Source organism: Fukomys damarensis, unplaced genomic scaffold (genome assembly GCF_012274545.1).
Source record: "Fukomys damarensis isolate Sample0158 unplaced genomic scaffold, DMR_v1.0_HiC HiC_scaffold_16, whole genome shotgun sequence".
NCBI classification, from domain to species: domain Eukaryota; kingdom Metazoa; phylum Chordata; class Mammalia; order Rodentia; family Bathyergidae; genus Fukomys; species Fukomys damarensis.
In genome coordinates, this window is record NW_022900928.1 from 47,375,424 (window position 1) to 47,397,489 (window position 22,066).

Below are 22,066 nucleotides of genomic sequence, written 5' to 3' on the forward strand. Positions count from 1 at the left end.
GTAGTGGGCAATAAATGTTTGTTGAAGGAATTAGTCTCTCCTGCTGCCATATTTCACTAATTTAAATTCTATAATTGGTACCTGGAATTTCCTGAAGTTTTTCAGAGTCTCTTTTATATATTTTTGTATTATTAGAGAGCAGCAAACAGAATGATTTAAAAATCAATGTATTGTATTAGGCAGCTGTGGCTAGTTCATGGATGCGACCCGATTTAGACTCATGCCCTGGAAGGTTGGTTTTAAGAATTTTTTTATCATGTTGTGAGCCTTCAGGGTGTAGACAGGATAAGCCATAGTGACCATGTCACTCTGAAGAGAATTAACTTATCAAAACTGTTGCATTATACCTGCAGCTAACCATTCAGTTGTTCAACTAATACATTCTCTTGAATGCTTAAATAAGTTTTGATGGAATATATCTGAGGATAGGATGAAATAATATGACTAAAAATGCTTTTTGAAGTACAGGATATATATATAACATAAAAAAATATTCCTTTCTAATGTCTTCCACTTCCATGTTCCTAGAACACTGGTATTTACTAGTAAATTAAACCACTGAAATTATCATACACAGACAATACAAATTGTGTTGTATAGGGATTTAAATCAGTAAGTATAACTTGAAATCTGTTTTCTTACCTTATTCATATACAATAAAAAACAGAACCTCACAGGACAACATGATAATAGATATGAAAATTTTATAGTTAATACTGACCCAGCAATTGTATCTCAGTCTCTTACTGTGTTGCTGGGGTTCTTTTACATTAAATCAAAACAATTTTTAGTATTTGTTTTGACTGCAAATGTGTTACTAATTTTCTTTATTTTCCAGATCTATTTTTTCATAACCATCTCCAAATCCCACAACATGAACAAAAATTTAATTATTATCTAATTTTCATAATGCTTTATCATAAATTATTTATTTTACTTTTTACAATTCTGGGAATTGAACCTAGGGTCCTATCACTGAGATGCATTCCCAACCTTTTAAAAAAATTTATACAGGGTCTTGCTCATTTGATAAATTGGTCAGCTTGAGTTTCAGCTTGGAATCATCCTGTTTTACACTTTCTGAGTTCTGGGATCATAGCCATGAGACACTTCATTGGGCATCATTAGTGATTTATTAATCATCTATCATGGGTCCTTCATTGTGTCAGGAGTGTAGAACATTCTCACTTAAATCATAAACATGACCAATTTTCTTATAAAAAATTAGTAAATTGTAATACCAATAATAAATGCATTATGATATAAGTCTTTGTGCAATAGTACTCATAATTTTTGCCTGGTAGTTTGTATCATGTTGAGTTCTCACATTAAAGTCTTTGGGAATGAGAAGGTGCCATACAGTTACCTATCTATTGTTCACTTTTCATTGAATCCAGAATGTTCTTGTGACCCAAGCTAGGCCAATCATGTTTTTCTCCCTCTTCTGTTTCTGTCTCTGTCTCTGTCTCTGTCTCTCCCTCTCCCTCTGTGTGTGTGTGTCTGTGTCTTCTCTGTATGTGTGTCTGAATTCTAACCCAAGAAAATTAAACATTTAATTATGAGGAAATGAACTCAAAAGTCATGTGTGTTGAAGTATATGCTATATCAGGATAGTTTTGACTTTCTCTAGCTACTTGATCAAAGCACCTATATATTCACATTTCAATTGGACTTTATCTTAAGACCTATTTGTGCATTCAAACAGTCACAAAACTCTTTGAATTAAATTTTTGGAAATATAGAATGGACTAAAATGTTATTCCTTTGTAATTTACTAAACTAAAAGTTTTTGTTTCCCACTTTTTCCATTGATAAGAGAAATATTCTACTTTGATTCTGTTGAACACAAAGAAGTAGGTGGCTCATCCTAGAAGGCACATTTGTACATAAGTGGAGTCGATCTCCCAAGGGAAGAAGGTTTAATTTAGAGCTAAGAGCATTAAAAATTTACTGATGTAGAAAATGCTTGATTGTCAGCAAACAGTAGCAATTTTAGATTACATTGTGGGGTTTTGATAGGCTGAATAAATTCATTTTCACCTGGAAAAACAGGAAATTTGTTTTTATTTTCAAAACACTGGGGATAAAAATTGGATGACTAAATGTGCAGGTGCAATCTTTGGAACTTGAACTTTGTGGGAAGCACAGGAAAAAAACCTTCATCTCTGAAATGTTTCTGAATAACTCCTTACATAATCTTAATCTATTTCTAGTCAAAATTTATCAAAAATTTGACAGGAACCTCTGAAGTTTGTTTCTGATAACAATGGATAGAATGTGAGTTTTGGCACTTTATACCTCAAAAGAAAAAAGAGTGTATAACATTAGAAATGTGTCTCTCCAGTCAAAATGTCATGTAAACCAAAATTATGGGAGAGTCAAGAAGCAATATGCAGGCAGAAAAATCAGATTTGTAGAGAAGGATGAGTATTTTCACACTAATTCTCCTGCACTTCACTGCTTGCCCTAACCACCAGGCATTCCCCCAGATCTCATGAATTAAGGGTTCAAGTCTCCATTTCCAATGTCACTAAAGGGCTACAAATTCAGTTTCTCATGAATATCCCTGTTAGGTTTGATAATTCACTAGAATGACTCACAGGACTAAAAAAAACCCATGGAACCCCTACCTAGTACATCCTGTTCACTAACTGGGAAGTTCCTCTGAGCTCTCCTAAGGTTTTAATTTGGGAATCACTATGTAGGCAAGAAAAGTGGTTCTACACACTCACCCTCTCAGCAAATAATTCTTTTCTTGGCTTGACAATTCCATTGGTCCATATCCTCAATCACTTCTTTAGCAAAACAAGGGTATGGTAAACAGCTAAATCTGAATAACAAAGGTAGATGTCATTTGAAAAATTCCAAGGATTTAGGGATTATTGTTTGGCAACCACAGACAAACCACCAGATGAACTGTTTAGCAAACAACATGAGTGGTATATTCTCAAAAAACAAAACAAAACAGAAAACAAACAAACAAAAAATCCAGACAAATTTACAAAGAAAAGTAGAGAAGGGATAACTTCAATATTTAACCTTTGGTTTTGAATCCTTCAAGGATTTTTCATTTATATTTTTTGAAACTAGATATTGATGAGGTAAACAAAACAAAAATTCCAATTCTTAGAATGAAACTATTTCCCTTATTTGGTATTAAACTCATAAAGAAAAAAGCAACACTTGGTCAATCTTCAAATAACTTTTAGTGCTTTGATTGGTAATTAGGAGTCCCAACACTACTCTAGGTAAAGAAAAACAGCATAAATAAACACACTAAGATTCAGTAAATGCGGACTTTACAACAGATTCTAAGGTTACATTTGCAGTAATAGTCTCTTCGGAGTCCTGGAGAAATTAAGTGAATAAGAGCATAGTCTGGTTTAAGAAATTTAGGAGATTTTATGGAACTTTTTGAGATACTACGTGAACTGGGGAGAAGGGCATCTTTGGACTAACTCCAAAGTAACATAGTATGATTAAAATTTGTATAAAAGGAGGTTAAAACTTTCATCTAAGGTAAGCTTTAACAGTAGTTTCCTAAACTTACTGTATATGATATTTTAATAGCCAACATTACTTCAGAATTATAAAAATCATTTTTGGGAGTAAAACAGGTAAATTAGACATATCTTTACAGTATTTGCCTCTAAATTTTAAATGTTTGTCTCAGAATATACCCTTCTTTTGAACAGCTGTCTTCTATTTTAGCACGTAGCTCCTTCTAAAATTGTCTTGCCAATTAAATGTTACCCAGTTCTGGGTTGCTCTCCTCGCCCTCTGAAGTTAGAGTTCAGATTCTCATCTTGCAAAAAGGAATTGAACAAAATGAACAAAAAGCAATGGCCAAGTTTATTCTAGAAAGTAAGTGAAAACTGAGGGAAAAAAAACTTGCTCTGGAGGGCAAGTTTGGGCAGAGTAAAAGGGAAAAAAAGCATTATAAAAAGACATCCTGAAGAAAGCATGGCAGGCTACTATGAAGAAAGTTATAATAGGAAGCTCCTTGTGGCACCTGCATCCTTAAATATTAGCCAGATCTCAAGAAAACTTGTGAAAATGTCTACACACGGGTCCTGAGAGGTGATGATGGGATCCCACAGTTGACATCTGGTAGAGGCCGTTCTAGTGAAAACCTGCTCCAGTTCTCCTGAAAAGGCTTTGTGCAGGGCTTTGGGAACTGTTCTGTGCATGTTTCTGGGATCTTTATAATTAATGAGTCTCTTCTACTTCTCCAGCCAGCTTTGTTACATCCAATCCCCTATCTCACTATGACATCCTCTTGACACTTGAATACTTTCCTTTTCATGCCCCAATCAATATTTCTTTTAAATATGTAAGTCATATAGATCCTCCTCCACAGCAGGGAGGAAAAGTGAAGACTCTTGAAGAAAACTGACAAATCAGGTTATTCCAGTTTGCTATGTTTAAAAGACAAAGAATAATAAAATGATATAGTACTGCTATGATTTGGGAACAAATAGTATGTCAGTTTAACCATAAGTTCATAACTAAAAGAGGATCTAGAATATTCTTATGCTGTACTTCCAATTGTCTTTTTAGAATTTGCAAACATCAAGCACACAAAGTTGTACAGAATAGTGGAAAGAAGGAACTACAGGGCACAGCAAACTTTTAAGGACTTTTGTCACCATCCAGATAATTTATATAATTTACATTTGGTATGATGCATATTTTATAGTTTTTCCTCTCTGGAGTAACTAAAGAGAGTAGTAACATGTTCAATATTTCTAGGATCAAAATGGAAAGATATGTAGCAAAAACTGAATGAGGAGGCAAAGGAAAAGTTAAATGGTTCTGAAAGCATGAATAAAATTTTACAAATTTAAGCTAAGAAGATGCAGGGAAAGAAGTTCAGAGAATAAGAAAAGGAGGTAATTTTAATGGTAGGTATCTTTTTCTCAGGATAGTTGTTTGTATAATTATCACTAACAATTATTTCTCAATAAATTAACTTTCTCTGGATAATTCTGCCTGCTGAGATGCCTCTGCATCCTTATTTCACCTTAAACAAGAAAATAATATATACAATAGCTAAAAGCCTTTTTCATCATGTTCAGGTTTTAGGGCAAGTATAAAGTCTGTGAAAGGTGTTAGGTGTGGAGTATATATTCCATTACATTTTTCTTCAATCATCTGCCTAATGATAACCTTGTTTTCGTTCCAGGCCTGAACTATTTGCTCACTGTTTTCTTTCAGGAAAACTCAAGGGTGTAGAATATGAGAGTTGATCAAATTTTATTCTTTATGACATATAGGATAAACTGGATTCAAAAGAGAAAAGCCATATTATTTTTTACTCTAAGACCAGAGAGCTTTCATGGAAAACTGTATGAATGTTGAACATAAGAAGGAGGGCTAATTTAAATGCCTACAAAGTAATACGAAAAGGAAAAGCATTTCTCTGCATAAATTTATTTTGATCTTTATCATTCTTTTAATTTTGTCCATTTTGTAGTTCTGTCCTTAATATTAGAAGATCATTATGTCCTATTTGGCACTCTTTTTAAATAATATATGGAATTTTTGCAACCATGAATTATATAATTGTATAATTGTATTATAAAAGACATGAAAGTGTAACAGATCAATAAATAGGATTTCATATATAGTGGTAAAATAATATGCATATACTTATACTGCTGTGTAGCATTTTGGCAGTTTTTGTATTTTTATACTAGTTCTATACTTTTCCTAAACCTCACCAACCTCTTCAAATGTGTGTGTGTGTGTGTGTGTGTGCATGTGCGTGTGTACACAAGGGCATGGGCTAGCCAGGTTTTCTAGAAAGTCCTTGAAATTTAAGTGGAGTTTGTGAAATATTTCATTCAATTCACTTACCTAAGATTACTTTGCCTATACCTATATTCACAATAGAGTTGTACTGTACCTTGGAAATACTTTGAAAATATCAGGAAAGACTGAAAATTTGTTGGGAAAATTTTGTCCATCCTAATAGCTGTGCATGGGGGATACTGGCGTTGGTGAGTTGGCTAGGGTTGCTAATTGTCATGGTAGAGATAGAATCCCAATATGAAAATAATACTAATATTCTTCAGTTTTGAAATATCTTAAATATTCTAGGGGTGAAAGCTGTATTTATAATTATCTAATCCTAGAACCTGTTTTATTCAAAGAACATTTTTATAGACTAAACATTTAAAAATCTAATTACTAACTTTTTAAAGAGTATATTTTATTAAGTTCAATATTTCCCCAAGATTTGGCTATGTTTAGAAAATTATGTTACTTAAAGCACAACATTTGCTTTATTTGAACTCCCAATCTACTTCTGTCTTCCTACATCAGTACCTGTTACATTTATAACAGTTCAGTGAATACATGCTGATGTCTAAATATTCTGTATTTTCTAGTGGTGTTATATGTGAGGACTTATCTACTGAGGTGTGTATTATTTTATCATGATTTTCTTCCTAAATCGTTAACATTCTGCCTATTTTCCCTTTACCAAGCTATTTGCCTCATGCGCATGCAGCTATACAAGTTGAATGGCAATTGATCAAAGAAGTTTCACCCAAGAATTGCCTTTCACTAAAATGATAACTTGTCAAAATATAAAAGTCCTCAGCCAATGATGGGCTGAGACAGAAGGTCAGAAATCCAAACTCTCTTGACTTTGAGGTGTGATCAGTTCTGCAGTGTTATGGCTGATTGCATTGTCTTTTATGGTAGCCATTAGCTACATGTGGATATTTAAATTTATATTTAAATAAACTTAAAGTAAAATTTTCTGTTTTCGTATCTCATTAGCTAGTTTTCATGGCCTCACTGGTTGTGTTGGGCCGTGATTACTGCAGATGCCAGTGTAGGTGTTGCACATTTCCATCTTTATACAAATGGTCTATTAAAGAACATTGCTTCAGAGCACTGTTGTCTAACAAAAATCATATGGAAAAAAGGTAAAAAGAAACAGATAAAATGGGTTTTAGTAATATATTTTATTTATCCAGTACATGCAAAATAGTGCTTATTTATTTCCGCCCTTTTAACAGGGGTACTGGGGAACAAACTTGGGACCTTGAACTTGTGAGGGAGGTGACAGAACCATTGAGCTAAATCCCTGGCCCTTTTATTTCCTTTTTTAAAAGGAAAAGTGTTGGGGACATAATCCTGAGTACTCTTTTAATATGTATACTTTTAATGTGTAATTAGAATTAGAATGATTATTAATACACTTTATTATTTTTACTGTAACCCTTAAAATTCAAAGATGTATCTTAAAATTATGGAATACCTCAATTTGTCTAATTTATTATGTTTTGTTTTTATTAGTTCATGTTTATAATACATAATTCTTACATTTATGGTGGGAAGATTGTACATGCACATAACACAGTTAATACTTTTTTTGTTGCTTTTCCCTCCCATCCCTATATGGATCCTTCATTTCTTGATCCCCTTCCCATTTGAAAAATCTCTATATCCATTTTTTTGAGTTTCTTTCTTTTTAAAAATCCCTTTTTCCTTCCTTCACTCATTCTCTCCATGTCTTGCTCCCCTTCAATTTGAAGAAAGATCCCCCTCTTTCTATTATCTGTCCCTTATTTTGCTCTTTATCTATATCTTGGATTTCTTATATAAGAGAAATAATGCTATGTTTAAACTTGTGTGACTGATTTACCTCACTTCATATTATTGTTTTGAAGTGCATCTATTTACCTACCAATGCCTTGAGTATCCTTTGGAGTAGTACATGATGGAGTAGTACTCCGTTGTATGTGAATACATTTTCTATATGTATTCTTATATTGTAGGCTTGAAGTTGGACTCCACAGAGAAAAGCATATTCTCATTTAACTCCCGATGCTGCCCTGATCTTAATCCCTCTCTGTTTCCCCCGAAAGCACTCCCTCAATATATTTTATATGCCTAAGTCACTGTTCCCAAATTCTGCTTCTAGAACATTGGAACTAGTAGCCATTGTATTCTGTTACAGTTAATGAACTGCATTTGTTCTTATAGAGGCATTTTATATTAGCAGTAAATTGAATTTTAAGCAAGAAAAGAGGTTTTCAAAATATTTTTATTAGAAGACTAAGTCTTAAATTCTGAGAGCCACTTTAATACACACATAAATCTGACTTGATATTTTACATGTTTATTTTGGTATATTTTATCTGCAGAGCATATCAATCAGGACATTTTCAGATATTTATTAAAATATAAATATTATTACTGTATGAAGTACAAAATTGTTAGTGATAATATTTTGCAGCTTCAGAATAATTTACCCAATGACCCTGCTGATCATCATTCTGAGCAATTGAACCTCAAATTAATTCAAATGATCAAGAATTAAGATTCAGAATTCCTTTAATTCCCTCATCTAACTTGCTCTCAGAATCAAATTGTAGCAATAGTTGATGTGGTATTTTACAAGCAGCAGCACACAGTAATTGGAAATGGGATAGTTTACACTGTTGGTAATTATACCTATCACAAAAATGTCTGTGAACAGATGAGAGAAAAAAAAAAAGCCAGACAAATTGAAGTAGGTTATGGAAAAATAAAAATCTTAGCCATCCTAACAAAAAGTGAATTCACTTCTGACTTGCACCTACAGCAGCCTTAGCATAAGGTAAGATCCAGCTTTGACTCACTGAATGCTTTTATTCATGAGTGTTTTCTTATGTTCTGATGTATCAATAAGGAGGACTGTGGGTGAAGATTTTAATTTGGGAAATTTTCTGAATTCTCTTTCTCTGAAGTGTAGAAAATGAGAACCTTTGAGAAATAGGTTGATATAGGTATTAAAATAGCACAATGGAAAAAGACAATATTGTAAATCAGGCCTAACACATTCATACTATGGGCTCTTTTGAGTTGCTCAGAAGGGAAATTGCTCAGGGAAAGAGAAGGTATTACCAAATATATAGTGAGGGCATAGTTAATAATTGATGCGGACTGTATATTCTGGGGTCCCAAGCTGATGAGAGCCAGAAAGTGTCAGTTAGTACAGGATAGTGACGATCACAATGCATAATTTCCTCTATCTAATAATAAAATGAACACTTACTCAAACTGGTCTGTGATGTTTCTGAAAATATAGTACTTCTGATCTCATCTGAGCTTGCCTATGAGTGATGGCATCACAGTCAAAACTGCTGCCTGGCTACTGTATAAGTGTGATTTTAGGAGCAACCATTTGACCACTGCCAGGAGAGGCTAAGCCAATAGAGCATTTTGTAACTGATGAGATGTTCCAAATATGGTCACGAAGCGCAGTCCGACGGTCACAGCAGCATTCTAATCAGCATGACACATCTGCCACTTGGCTCGGAGAATGTATTGAGGACGTTGATGGGCATGTGCCATTCCAAAATGTGTAGATTCAACAGAGAAGGGAAAATTTTATGAGACAGAGCGTTTATTTACATTTTTCCAAAAGTTGTGTAGTATAATTCAGTTGGATAAATTCTGTTAGCAGTAAACCTACAAAAATTCACTAATGACGGCTAAGGAAATTCTATCAGTGCTTCTGTTCTTGGGCTTTCCTTTTTATCTTTAAGTTCACAGAAAAATTATTTTTATTTTGCCAATATACTCTTAGCCACATGCTGTTAATATTTGCAGTAGCTTTTTGGAAGCTATTAGCAAATCACAATTTTGCTGTTTTTCTGTATTTCTAAAGCTGATGAAGAGTGCCACTATTCAATTTTTGAAGAGTACATGTTTTATATTTGCTTTGGACTCTGTAAGCATTGATAGTTTTTCTAATGATAATTTAAAAAAATAGGGAGAGGGAAGAGCGGGTGAAGGGAGGGCAGGGACAAGGGGAAAAAATGAGAACCAAGACCTGTCATGTAAAGGTACCAGATCCCAATAATGAATGTAACTGTACTGTATACCTAAAATGTACCAATAAACTCAATGAGAGAAAAACAAATTTTAAAGTAGTATGATAAATGCCCTTTGTGTATTATCTCACTCAGTCTTCATCAAGGTCTACAAAGGAGTTGATGGGACTAAACAGGAGCCTTCTCTCTGGAGTCAGCCTGCTTAACTTCAAAACTTGTGACTCTATGCAAACTTCCGACAGACTCTTCACCGCTTTTATGCCCTCTCATCTTCAGATCACTGTTCAAATATCACTCCATGAGTAGGGACTTCTATAATTATCTTATAAAAATAGCACCCCCTTGACTCCCCTACCGCCTTCATTTCAGATATATATCCATATCCCTTGTCTGTTCCCTTCCAATACACTGAAAATTCTGTGTGGACAAGGCTTTTTTTAACAACTGCTGTATCTCCAGAACCTAAAAATTGTGTCTGGATCAAAGCAGACCAAAAGCAGTTGAAAAATAAAAAAGATAAATAAAGCAATTTTCCCAGCATTGACCAATCTTAAATAGAACTATTTCAATTATGGTAAACAATATTGCCATATATGGTAAAAATGTTGTTTCTGTTAGAAATACAGACAAATAGGATTTAAGAAAAAAGCACTGATTATAAAACCAAAAAGTTATTTTCTAAAGCATCTGAGTCACCCTGCATTACATGGAAAGTTCTTCTTCTGATTTTCATTTTCTAATCCTTCTCTGATTAGTAGAGACCTGCTGATCTCTTCTTGTTCACAGGTGCTTGAGTCAGTTTTTCTTTTCTTTCTTTTTTTTTTTCATGGCTTTCATATTTTACTTTCAGGGAATTTGTAAACATTCATTTGCTAAATAACTAATTACTTCAATAATTTCAATGAAAAAGCAGCTCTTCCCTATCTAAAATCATTCTCCCATTCTTCCAGCTGCTGGTGTTCACTTAGAAGTATTGTTATCTCCAGTGCATTTATAGAGAATATATTTATTTTTTTCTTTAGTTGTGAACCATATACAGTTCCACAATCAGCATTTCTCAGGTATATTCTCTATAGAATTTTCTGTCGGTAGTCTTATATTCTATCAGGTAAAGATTTTCAGGGTATCCTGAAGTTTTTGAAAAATAGGAGAATGAACAATAAGACAAGTTTTTGCAAGACACAGAGGCAAAGTTTGAATTTTCTTTAGGTTTATATACATATGAATAAACAAAAAAAATAGGATTATGTAAAGTGTGTATTATGGTAGTATATTGGAAGGATAGATCAATTAATTATGCCTCAGTCTGGTTTTAGCAGAATGTGTCACGGTGAGCAGAATTAAAAATTCCAGTTGTTATGGCATTTAACTTGCCTTTGAAGTTTAGATAATGGGATATATGAATAAAAGAGTGGAAGGCATAATATGTGAAGAAAGCCACAATGAGAAAAGCATTTTTATGGATTGTACATATATATATATATATTTTTTGAGACAGGGTCTCACTATGTAGATGAGACTGACCTGGAACTCACAATGCAGCCCAGGCTGGTCTCGAACTCACAGCGATCCTCCTGCCTCAGCCTCCTGAGTGCTGGGACTACAGGCATGTGCCACCACGCCCCGCATGTACATAATATTTTAAAAGTAACTTATGTAAAGTCTGGTACAGAATAATTCTTGGAATTTTATTACTGTTTTTATTTCCATTAGCATAAGAGCAGTGGATATGACAGAAGTGGATTTCTAAATGCCACCACGCCAGGCATGTACATAATATTTTAAAAGTAACTTATGTAAAGTCTGGTACAGAATAATTCTTGGAATTTTATTACTGTTTTTATTTCCATTAGCATAAGAGCAGTGGATATGACAGAAGTGGATTTCTAACTCAGCGACTGATGATCGGAAGCTCTGGTTTGACTTTGGAGCCTGTGGTTGTAAACATCATACCAGTTACATCTTTTCTTTAATGATTATTAGCATGGGTTTTCTACTCATATCTCAGTATATTTGTCAGGATTCTAATTTAAACTAGCACTGATAACTTTGGATGTAAAATGTAAGAGGGACTTTATAATGAAAAAAGGTTCAATGAGAATGATTGATCATTTCTAATAGTGAATCATTGATCATTGATCACTGATACACTGATATAGTGACAGTTTCAGACATAAGCATATTTCCCTAATCCCTAATTGTTTATTTTCACACTTAGAATAGTGGTGCTGTGAGTGATGGAACTTTTTATTCCCTTCTGTTAGAAAGAATAACTTCCTGTTTGAGGACTCTGTTAAGCAGTTCATTCCTTATTTACAGAATAGCACTTTCTATATAGCACCCTTAATATTTTATTAGCAGCTCGAAAGTATTGATTCATATTCCAGGTTGTATTTTCACAACTGTCCTTTCAGGTATTTTCAAACTTTTATTTTCTTTAATTTTTTTTAAATCAAAAGCTCTTTTTCAGTTACTTTTCCACCAACTATTTTTTTTTTTTTGATCATGGAGTAAAAGTATACCTAGAACCTTTCACTAATTTCTCCTCAATGGGTGCAACTGTGATTTGAAATTGATTGTAGATAGGAGATTTAATGTGTAATAAAGGAAGGCAAAATTGAGAAAAAGAAAGCCTTTAATGTACTTGATTAGATGGAACACAAATTTAGTTTGAACAAAAATAATTTCTGTAAAATTCTAATAGGAAATATATGAATATTCTGCAACAAACATCAGAAGATGTAAATAAATTTGGGACTTATTATAAAAAAATTCTCCATGGCTTACATTCTACTATTACTGTATTGAACGAGGCCAGCAGGATGCTAGAGAAAAACAGTATAAATCAAACAGATGGTTTCATTGTATATGAAGTAGTTAGGTTTCATCCGGAGTGCTATAAAACATAGTGCACATGATATCTCAAGAAAGATGTAATTGCCTGTAAAGGTATAATACAAGGTAGACTGACAGGATCCTAAAGTTGCCTGTGTGAACAAAGTGGGAGCATTTACAATGGTCAAGGGAGACATCTGTGCTAATACACATGACATATTTCAGTTTGATTTAGGAGCTAATTAAAATCAGTTTAGCTGCCATGTTCCACTGATCAATCTGTAACTTGTTTCTAAACATTTGACAGAAATTTTCTAATCTTGTTCTTTCTCTATCACATGAGTGATTAAAAACAGCTAATCTGGAACCTCCCACCAAAATTGTTTAAAAGTCTTTATTTATTTACATCAAAGCTTTTTAGCTGTTTTTTTTTCCTGTGTATGTGTCCATCTCACTCTATAAATCATCTTAGATCTTGTAAGTTGTTTTCTAACCTTCCCATTTTAACAAAACCGCCATCCAAAAATGCCTTATAACCATAAAACATATTTGTAGTGTTTTGTGAGCACGGAAAACCTAAACACTTCTACTTCCTATAAAACAAGTTGACAATGAAGTAAACCCCTCTGGAATAGAGTCAAGACAGTTTTTTGTCTTGTTTTTATTAAACTACTTTCCTGATGTAACTATAATTTGCATGTTAATTTACTTCCCTGTTCCTGGATTATTTCTGAAAAGTGCAATTAATGTTGGCCAATAATATTTTAGTGTTACAAATGTTTTTAGAAGTGCCCAACACTAAAAGTGTTTAATAGCTTTGGATACATTTTTCTTCCTCTGGTTTCTTTTATTCTTAGTTTTCTAGATCTACATTTCTCTTCCAAAGGTGAGGTAGAAGTTAAAAGAAAGATTTTGACTTTCATTTGGGTAGAGGAGTCTAGAGGACCAGTAACTCTGTACTGTTTAATCTTCCTGCATGAAGTAATCATCCCTGTGGAGAAATGACGCTTAGACATGTAGATGCTTTGAAGGTAAAATCCATAAATAACAAAACTTTGATAGTCAATGACCATGACTTGGGCAGATTTTGCCAAAGCTCTTAGCAGAAATTAATTTTACTCTAAATATATGAAAGCAATAAAGCATAGTTTTTTGCTGTGCCTTCTTTGGAATTAAGAAGCCCACCTTCTAGAGCAATGGAGAAGGCACTGCTGCAGTTCCTTCCTGTGAAGATATTTCATGCTTATGTCTCCTGAGGGCTGCTTACACAACAATCTCAGAATTTACTAGCAGTACCTCCTGTAGTAGTCAAATTAACACCCTCCACAGTTACATTCTTATTTCAGGAGTTTTTAAATATGTGAATTTATATGACAAAGAACAATCAAGTTTATAAATGGAATGATCATAGCCAGTTGGCTGACCTTAAATTGGAATGTAATTCTGGATTATTCTGGTGGGACAGTGTAATTAAAAAGGTTGTCAGAAATGAAAAGCAATCAGTGTAAAAGTCAGTAAGATGGGAGAATGTAAAGAATTCAGCCAAAAATTGTTAGCTTTGCTGGGGATTAATTCAGTGGTGTTGCTGCCTGCCTTGCAAGTGCAAGGGCCTGAGTTCGACCCCTAGTACAAAAAAAAAAAAAAAAAAATGTAAGCCCATCTGCAAGACCCCGTCTCAAAATAAAAAAATAACCTTATTTAAAAAAAATGCTAGATTTGAATACTGGTGAAGAGACCATGAGTCCTGAGATATAGAACGCTTCCAAAATCTAGAAAACGTAAGAAAATAAATCTTCTGAATCCTCTAGAAAGGACTAATTTGATTTATGCCTCTCCATATCCTTCTTGAATTTTTAACCTACAGAACTGTAAGATAATACTTTTGTTTTATTTTAAGCCACTAAATTTGTGACAAAGTTTACAACAGTAACAGAAAACCAACACATCCCTTTCTATCTTACTACTTGACTCATTCATTTCAGTTGAAATAACTAGGAATCCACAAGCCATGCACTTAGAGTTCAACTTCAGTATCCTTTTGAAATTTTCTTTTTCAAAATCTAATGCAACAAAAATGTTTACAAAATATAGCCAATGGGGTGTCATAAGGTTAATTTTCATTATTCCATTGTCAAATCCTAAAATGTTAATTCTCTCTATAATTATTTTGCCAAATGTGGATAATTCTTCCCAGTTTACTTTGTGTTCAGTGTTCTCTATTAGCTTACTTGACTTAAACTCCACTCCATGAAGCTTTCTGAATATTCTCTATCAGAATTATATATCTTCTAATAATTTTTTAGAGTAGTCTTATATGTAACACAGTTACATCTCCCAATATCTGGAAACATTAATACTTTCTTCAACATTATGCAGAGAGGAAGAATATATTGATAAAACAATTCTTGCTGATGCTCTATAAACTGCTAACTCCCAAATCTTACTATCCTATAATGGGCATGTTTGTCACTGATGCTAAGTGCTCATCATGAAAACTCTGCCTGTGATGGTTAAGGAAGGAATAATGAGTACAGTGAGCTACTTCTCACAGTGGCTCGTAAAAATCACTGCCCTCAAAATGAAATCTATCACATTTGTAGATATTTCATTAGCTTAAAAATGCACACAATCAAACCTATGCTCAGCTAATCAAAAAATATATTACTTCATTCAGGAGAGCAGTAAATATTTAGAAGCAGCTCAGTCTTCCCCCACGAACTAGGCCTCTCAGGAAAACGGGAGAAAGCACAAACATCTGTCAGCACATGTTAGAAGTGCAGCATGTTTGGGTAGTCCAGTGGGAAGGAGAGAGGAAACAAAAACAATGTGAATCAAAGGTACTTGTCGTGTGGTCCTGATGAATTTGTGTACTCACTGAGAGTGAGGTATAGCCTGTGCAGGCAAAGAGAGAAAGACTGAGAGAATTTGTAGCTGTTCCTATGTAGGGCATACTCATGAAAGAGAGAGAAGTGGAATTTATGAATTCATCTGAATGGATTCATCATGAATCTACAGTGAGGCTCCTTTTAAAAAACCAGCTGCAAAGAGCCACATTGTTTATCAAGACCTCCGAAATTAAATCGTTGTTTATTTGAATTTGTAATGTGCACATACCGGTCTAAAAATGGAGCTATCCGGAGTGTACTTATCTGCATTTTTTGAGATTGTTTCATTTACTTAACTATCATAAATTGTGAATCCTTGAAGAGTAAGGAAGAATTAAAAAAAGTAGAGTACAATAAGTGGACAATATAAAATAAAATAAAAGCACATAAAAATATAAACTAAATGTCAATCAAAAGAAAAACATTTGAAGTCATTAAATTTCAAAATCACATTAAGGTATTTAGAAGTACTTGCCTTGTTTGAGTATAAAACTGAAAAAATAATGCAGAAGGTAAAACATAAATCTTTATTTGTGCTTGAAAGAGGTAATGTAACATTGTAATATGGAATGTTTCCCAAAGTCCTGATCCTGGAGGCTGTGCTCTATGCCTGATTTTCAAAATCATGTTATATTAAAGATTTATCCTATCATTGTTACTTAGTGTTATACTTGGAGGAAGTAGTGATAGATTATTATTTAAACATATATGTGAGGATTTGAATGGGAAGAAATTAATTTGAATTACTTGTTGAGATAAAATATCTGAGAGTTAGAGAACTAATAGAATAATGTGACATGATGTTCAATGTATCCAAATAGCAATTTCTTTAAGGTAATTTCTCATATTTAGGAAAGACAATGAAAATTGTTTTAAGTTTGGTTTTGGATTTATTACTTGCTTACAGGATGGCATTTTGATATTAGTATTTTTTTTGCGCTTTAAAAACTTCTAAAAAAGAACATTGCATTTCAAAGAGGAAATTATTTCCTAGCTTCTCTTTCTCCTAAAATATTTTACTTTAACACAAACATTAATTTCTGTCAAAGTCACGGAGATACAAAGCAGAAAGACCTTGCTACTTTTCAATTACCTTTCATTCTAGAATAGTATTGTGAGAACACTGTTGAACTCAACAGGAATGATCTGTAGTCATGTGAAGAGTTTGCTTTTTATTCATGTTTTTGTGGGGACTCTTCATGGCTGTTTCCTCACAAGGATTCACTAAAATACCAGTGAAGTGAAATTTAGAACAAGAAAAATCCTTGGCTTACTCTCACTGGTGATGAAATAAAGAATGCAAGTGAAGGAAAAGACAATAAATATATGACACGCTAGTTGAAGTCTTTGATCTCTTTTGGTCTTTTTATTTAAACTTCAAATTTTCTCATAACAATAAGAATTTTATGTGTATGTGTGCCTATGCATGAGTGTTGGTGTGCTCCTGAAACAAATATTTTAAAGCAAATGAGTTGTGTAATTCAAGAAAAAAGAATTGCAAATAGTAATGTTGAAATTTAATAAAATCTAATCTACCAAGATTTTAATTTTTGAAAGTCATTTTGCACTCAACATCTCCCTCAACTTGATAACATTATCTGTAAAAAGAAGGTAAAATGAGGGTCTAAGAGAGTTATTACAGTAACTAATTACTTTGTCATATACCAAGTACTCAGTAATGCTAATAATTTCTGTTTCTGTTATAAAAGCATTTCAAACTTAAAGGAAATATTCAAGAATAGGAATAGTACAAAGAGGTTCCACAACCTGCTTCACAAGCTTAAGGTCCCAAGTTCGACGCTCAGTACCAAAAAAATAAAAATAATTAAATAAATAAATAAAATATGCTAGTACAAAGTGCCCTCTTTAATGCAAATTCAAATGCTGTTAATATTTACCCCGTTTCACTAAGTAGGGTAAAATATGGCCCTTTACTATATTTTAGATATTTCTGAAGTATATCATATACAAAACAGCCGTTAACTGTCATTAACTATGACTAACACTGATCCAATAGTTTAATTTTTTATCTGCAGTTCAGTGTTTTCATTTGAATAAATAAATTCTTTTATCACATTTATTTCTGCATCATTATAGGATATAAATATAGATTCTAGAACTTGATCATAGTTTCTTTTTGTCTTTTTTGACTCACATTTAAAAATATAATTATATCCACCTTAGATTTTATAAGTGCTTCCTCAATCTGTGTTTCCTTCTTGGTTCCTTATCTTCAGATCTACATCTGTATTCCTGAATAGACTATTACTTGGGTGATGTATCCTTAGAAAATCACATCTGGTGCTGCATGGTGTCCGCTTGTCCCGATCAAAATTCACTAGAAAACTACTGAAGATGAAAGGGAGGCTTTCTTTACAAAACAAAAGCAACCCTCAGTAGAAAACTAAAATGATTTCAGAAGGAAAAAAGGAAAGGAACTGTTTATGTAGAGAAATTCCCCAAACAGGTTCACTCGAGTGGGTTGGCAAATGAAGAATGCAAACAAGCATGCTGATTCCAATTACTCTGTTTTATGTAAATGTGGCTGAAACCAAGCCCACTTCAGATTGGTTGACATCTAGATATTAGTAGGTGATAATTCATTGCTGAATTCAAAGGAGCAAAATAAGACTCTTCTGGAGTGTTTATTTTGGCAGTAGAGGTAGGAACTTTCCTTGGCAAGAGTCAAAACACAGGTTGTGGTTTCTCCAGGAACAGAGTATAAGTATGACTCACAATGAACAACTGGCCATCAAGATTCATTAAATATATATAAAGTAATATAAATAAAGAAATAAATAAATATATAAATATACATATATATTTAATAATATAAAGTTTGGAGGTTTATCCTGAAGAAATAGCTATCAAGATTCATCGCATATATGATATAAATATAAATTATATAATATGAAGCTTTGGAGATTTATCTCGCAGGTATTTTCATAGAACTGGGGTTGCTGAGTCAAAAAGTAAATATGAACAAGGTCTTATGAAAGACTACCAAACCCTTCTTCTCAGAGTTGTACCAATTTATAATCCCACCAGCAGTGTCCATGATTCTTGTTTTTACCGTAATTGTACTGTTCAACTTTTGAATCTTTGTTGGGTAATTGAATCATTGACAATTTGGTGATTGATAATATAGTTTGCACAATACTTATGAAGTAAATATCATTATTTTATATTAAAGATAAGGAATAGAGCTATGAAAAGATTATATAACTTCCTAAGGTCCTATGGTGAATAATTAATGGAAATTAGTTGAACCATATTCTCCCAAATCCTTATTCCATTAAAAAAAATATGACTCGTTTTCAAAATTTCCACAGAAAAATGGTAATACAAAATTACATGGTCGTAGTTCATGTTGACTGAAAAATAAAACACTAGCTTTCAAGGAAATAACAGAAAGTTGTTCTTTATATGTCAAAATTTATAATATGGGAGTGAAGAAACAGAGTCCTAGCAAAATGATGGAATAATAAAAACAATAAAAGTAGATTGTCCATAATATAGTAAGTGTTTACCTATGATCCTTTGAAAGTAAAGAAGAAAAATTATAATGTTTTGAAATATTTATGGGCTAATAAATTACTTTTTATATTAAGGGCCACATAAAAGAATTTGTGCCCCAAATAAAAATTTTTTTAATATTTAAAAAATAGCATAAATTAATATATATTTTAGCAAAGGTAAAGAACTGTATTGATTCTTTGTCATTAAAATAAAATAGGGCTAGGAATTTAGCTCAGTGGTACCATGCCTGATTCACATGCACAAGATTCTTAGTTCTTCTGTGAAATGGATACTACTCAGTCATAAAGAATGAGAAATAATTACAGCCATTCGTAGGACAATGGATACATTTTGAGGATATACTCTTAATTGAAATAAACAAGTCACACACGTGTAAATACTGAATAGTTTCTCTGGTGTGAAAAACTACAATATAGTGCACAAGATCCTAATGAGATAATTAATAATGTGAAATAGGAAGAAAAGGGCTAAAGGTGTAGTCAAAGTGGAAAGGGTAGGGGAAAGGGAATAAGGGAAAAAGAAAAAAATATGAGAAAATGAAAAGATGGAAATAAAGTGTTTGTAAATGGGGAGGGGAGGAGGGGGTGAAGGGAGGGTGGCTAGAAGGGGGAAAAATGAGAACCAAGACCTGTCATGTAAAGGTACAAGATCCCAGTAATGAATGTAACTGTATTGTATACCTAGAATGTACCAATAAACGCAACAAAAAGAAAAAAAATTTAAAAAGAATGAGAAATTAGAGTCATTCATAGGAAAATGGATACATATTGAGGATATACTCCTAAGTGAAATAAATAAGTCACACGTGCAAATACTCAATAGTTTCTCTGGAGTGAATAAACTATAATGGTACATAAGATCCTAATGAGATAATGGAAAATGTGAAATGGGGAGACAGTGGCTAAAGGTGTAGGAATAGTGGGAAGGGTAGGGGGAAGCTAATAAGGGAAAATAAAAAAAATATGAGAAAATGAAAAAAAGGAAATGAAGGGTTTTTAAAGGGAAGAGGAAGAGGGGTGAAGGGAGGGCAGGGACAAGGGGAATAAATGAGAACCAAGACCTGTCATGTAGAGGTACAAGATCCCAATAATGAATGTAACTGTACTGTATACCTAAAATGTACCAATAAACTCAATGAGGAAAAAAAACAGATTCTCATTTCAATCTCTGGTACCAGAAAACAATCAACTAAACAATCAAATAAAAACCCACAAAAATAACAAAAACAGTTTAATTTTTCATATATTTTCTGTATTTTTTTTTAGTACTGGGTATCAAACTTCATATATTTTCATACACTTTACAAGTATATTAAATTATGAAATATCTAATATCATATTACATATATATTTAAACAAGATTTTGTTAGATTCAACAAAATTGCCTATATTATTCTTATTGCAGGAAATTAATGATCAACTTGTAATTATAGACAATTTCAAATATCTCTTCTGCATACCTGAATATTTGTAATCAAGGAAACTCAGTTTTTCTTATAAACTCTGAACAAATTCTACTACATAATATACTACTTAGTTATAATATTTTATATTGAAATCTGTAAATATTATGTTTTAAATATTTTTATAAATATTTTCTTGGCTTTCTTTTAAAATAATCCTCCTAATCAGCTTTTTAAAGGGCTAATCTATGGACTGTTTTGTTTTTACAAATTTTTCGAATATTTTTCTAAGTGCAGATACTCTAGTAATAGACATCAATTTTATTTTACTTGTCCAGAATACAATGGAATCTTTCTATAGTTGTGATATACACATTCAGTAGCAAAATTTGTTATTCATTATTTAATTTATATATTCCCTCTCTTACTTTTTTGTTTTGTTTTGTTTTTTGAGACGGGGTTTCACTATGTAGTTAAGACTGACCTGGAACTCACTATGTAGCCCAGGCTGGTTTCTAACTCACAGCGATTCTTCTACCTCAGCCTCCTGATTGCTGGGATTTCAGGCACGTGCCACCTCATCCAGCCTTCTCTTACTTTTATTGTAACAAATTTCATTGCTTTTCTGTTTCTAAACATAGTTTTCACTCATTTAGACTAAAAATTTCAGCAGTTGAAATTTTTATGACATCACATTTGTACAATATTTCAATTAAAGATTTCCCTTTGATTTTAATTAAATAAATCTGATATATTGAGGAGTTGACTCTGCCAACTCAATATCATTGCAGAACTCAGACTTCACAAAATAAAGTTTCAAGATTTTAAAAAATTACTTAATGAAGGACAGCAAACAAGTATTTTTTTAGTTTGTACTCAATTTCTCCTAAGTCACTAAAATTTGTAGGTCAGCTAATCTTTACAGTGTAAAATTGTTTATATGTTCAATTACAGAGTCTGTTTAGAGAGAATATCAGATCTTATTTGGATACAATGAGTTATATATATTTCACAACGTGTTTCAAAAAAGATGGCTACTACATAGAGATTTTAGTTTAGATAGGCCTTTCCTTTATCATTATTCTGTGTTCCACCAATATTTATATTTTCATTATAACAGACATATGCCAAACAATGACATTTTGATCAGCAACAGACCACATACATGACAATGATCCCATAAGATTATACGGCCTAGTGATGTCACGATAGTCTTTGTGTAATTACAAAATCATGGAGTGAAGTGTTTCTCATACATATTCACATGTTAATCAAATCTAGAGCAAGAGTAATGGGCATGCCTATAATCCCAGCATTCGGTGTGGTTGACACAGGCAGATCGCATTTGGAGCCTGGCCTGGCAACATAGCAAGACTTGGTCTCAAAATTTAACAACAACAACGACAACCATAATAACAACAGCAACAAGATTAAGAGAAAGAAAAAGAAAGAAAAGGCTGGTGTGTAGCTCAGTGTGAAAGTCCTGGATTCATTTCTCAGTACCACAAATTAAAAAAATAAATAACTAATGGTTTAAAATAAAATATGATCTATTTTGACAATTTTTA

At 32.8% G+C, this 22,066-nt stretch overlaps 1 long non-coding RNA gene across 2 annotated transcripts in view; it reads right to left on the reverse strand.

The window, feature by feature from the left end:
- Positions 1-7,801, reverse strand: part of LOC104874795 — a 36,967-nt gene extending 29,166 nt beyond the window's left edge. For both annotated transcript variants that reach the window (XR_783875.2, XR_783874.1), the window contains exons 1-2: positions 7,703-7,801; positions 2,733-2,830 (exon numbers count right to left, since the gene is read on the reverse strand). This is a non-coding gene — a long non-coding RNA (uncharacterized LOC104874795). The remainder of the gene's footprint in view (positions 1-2,732; positions 2,831-7,702) is intronic.
- Between the last annotated feature and the right edge of the window lie 14,265 nt (positions 7,802-22,066).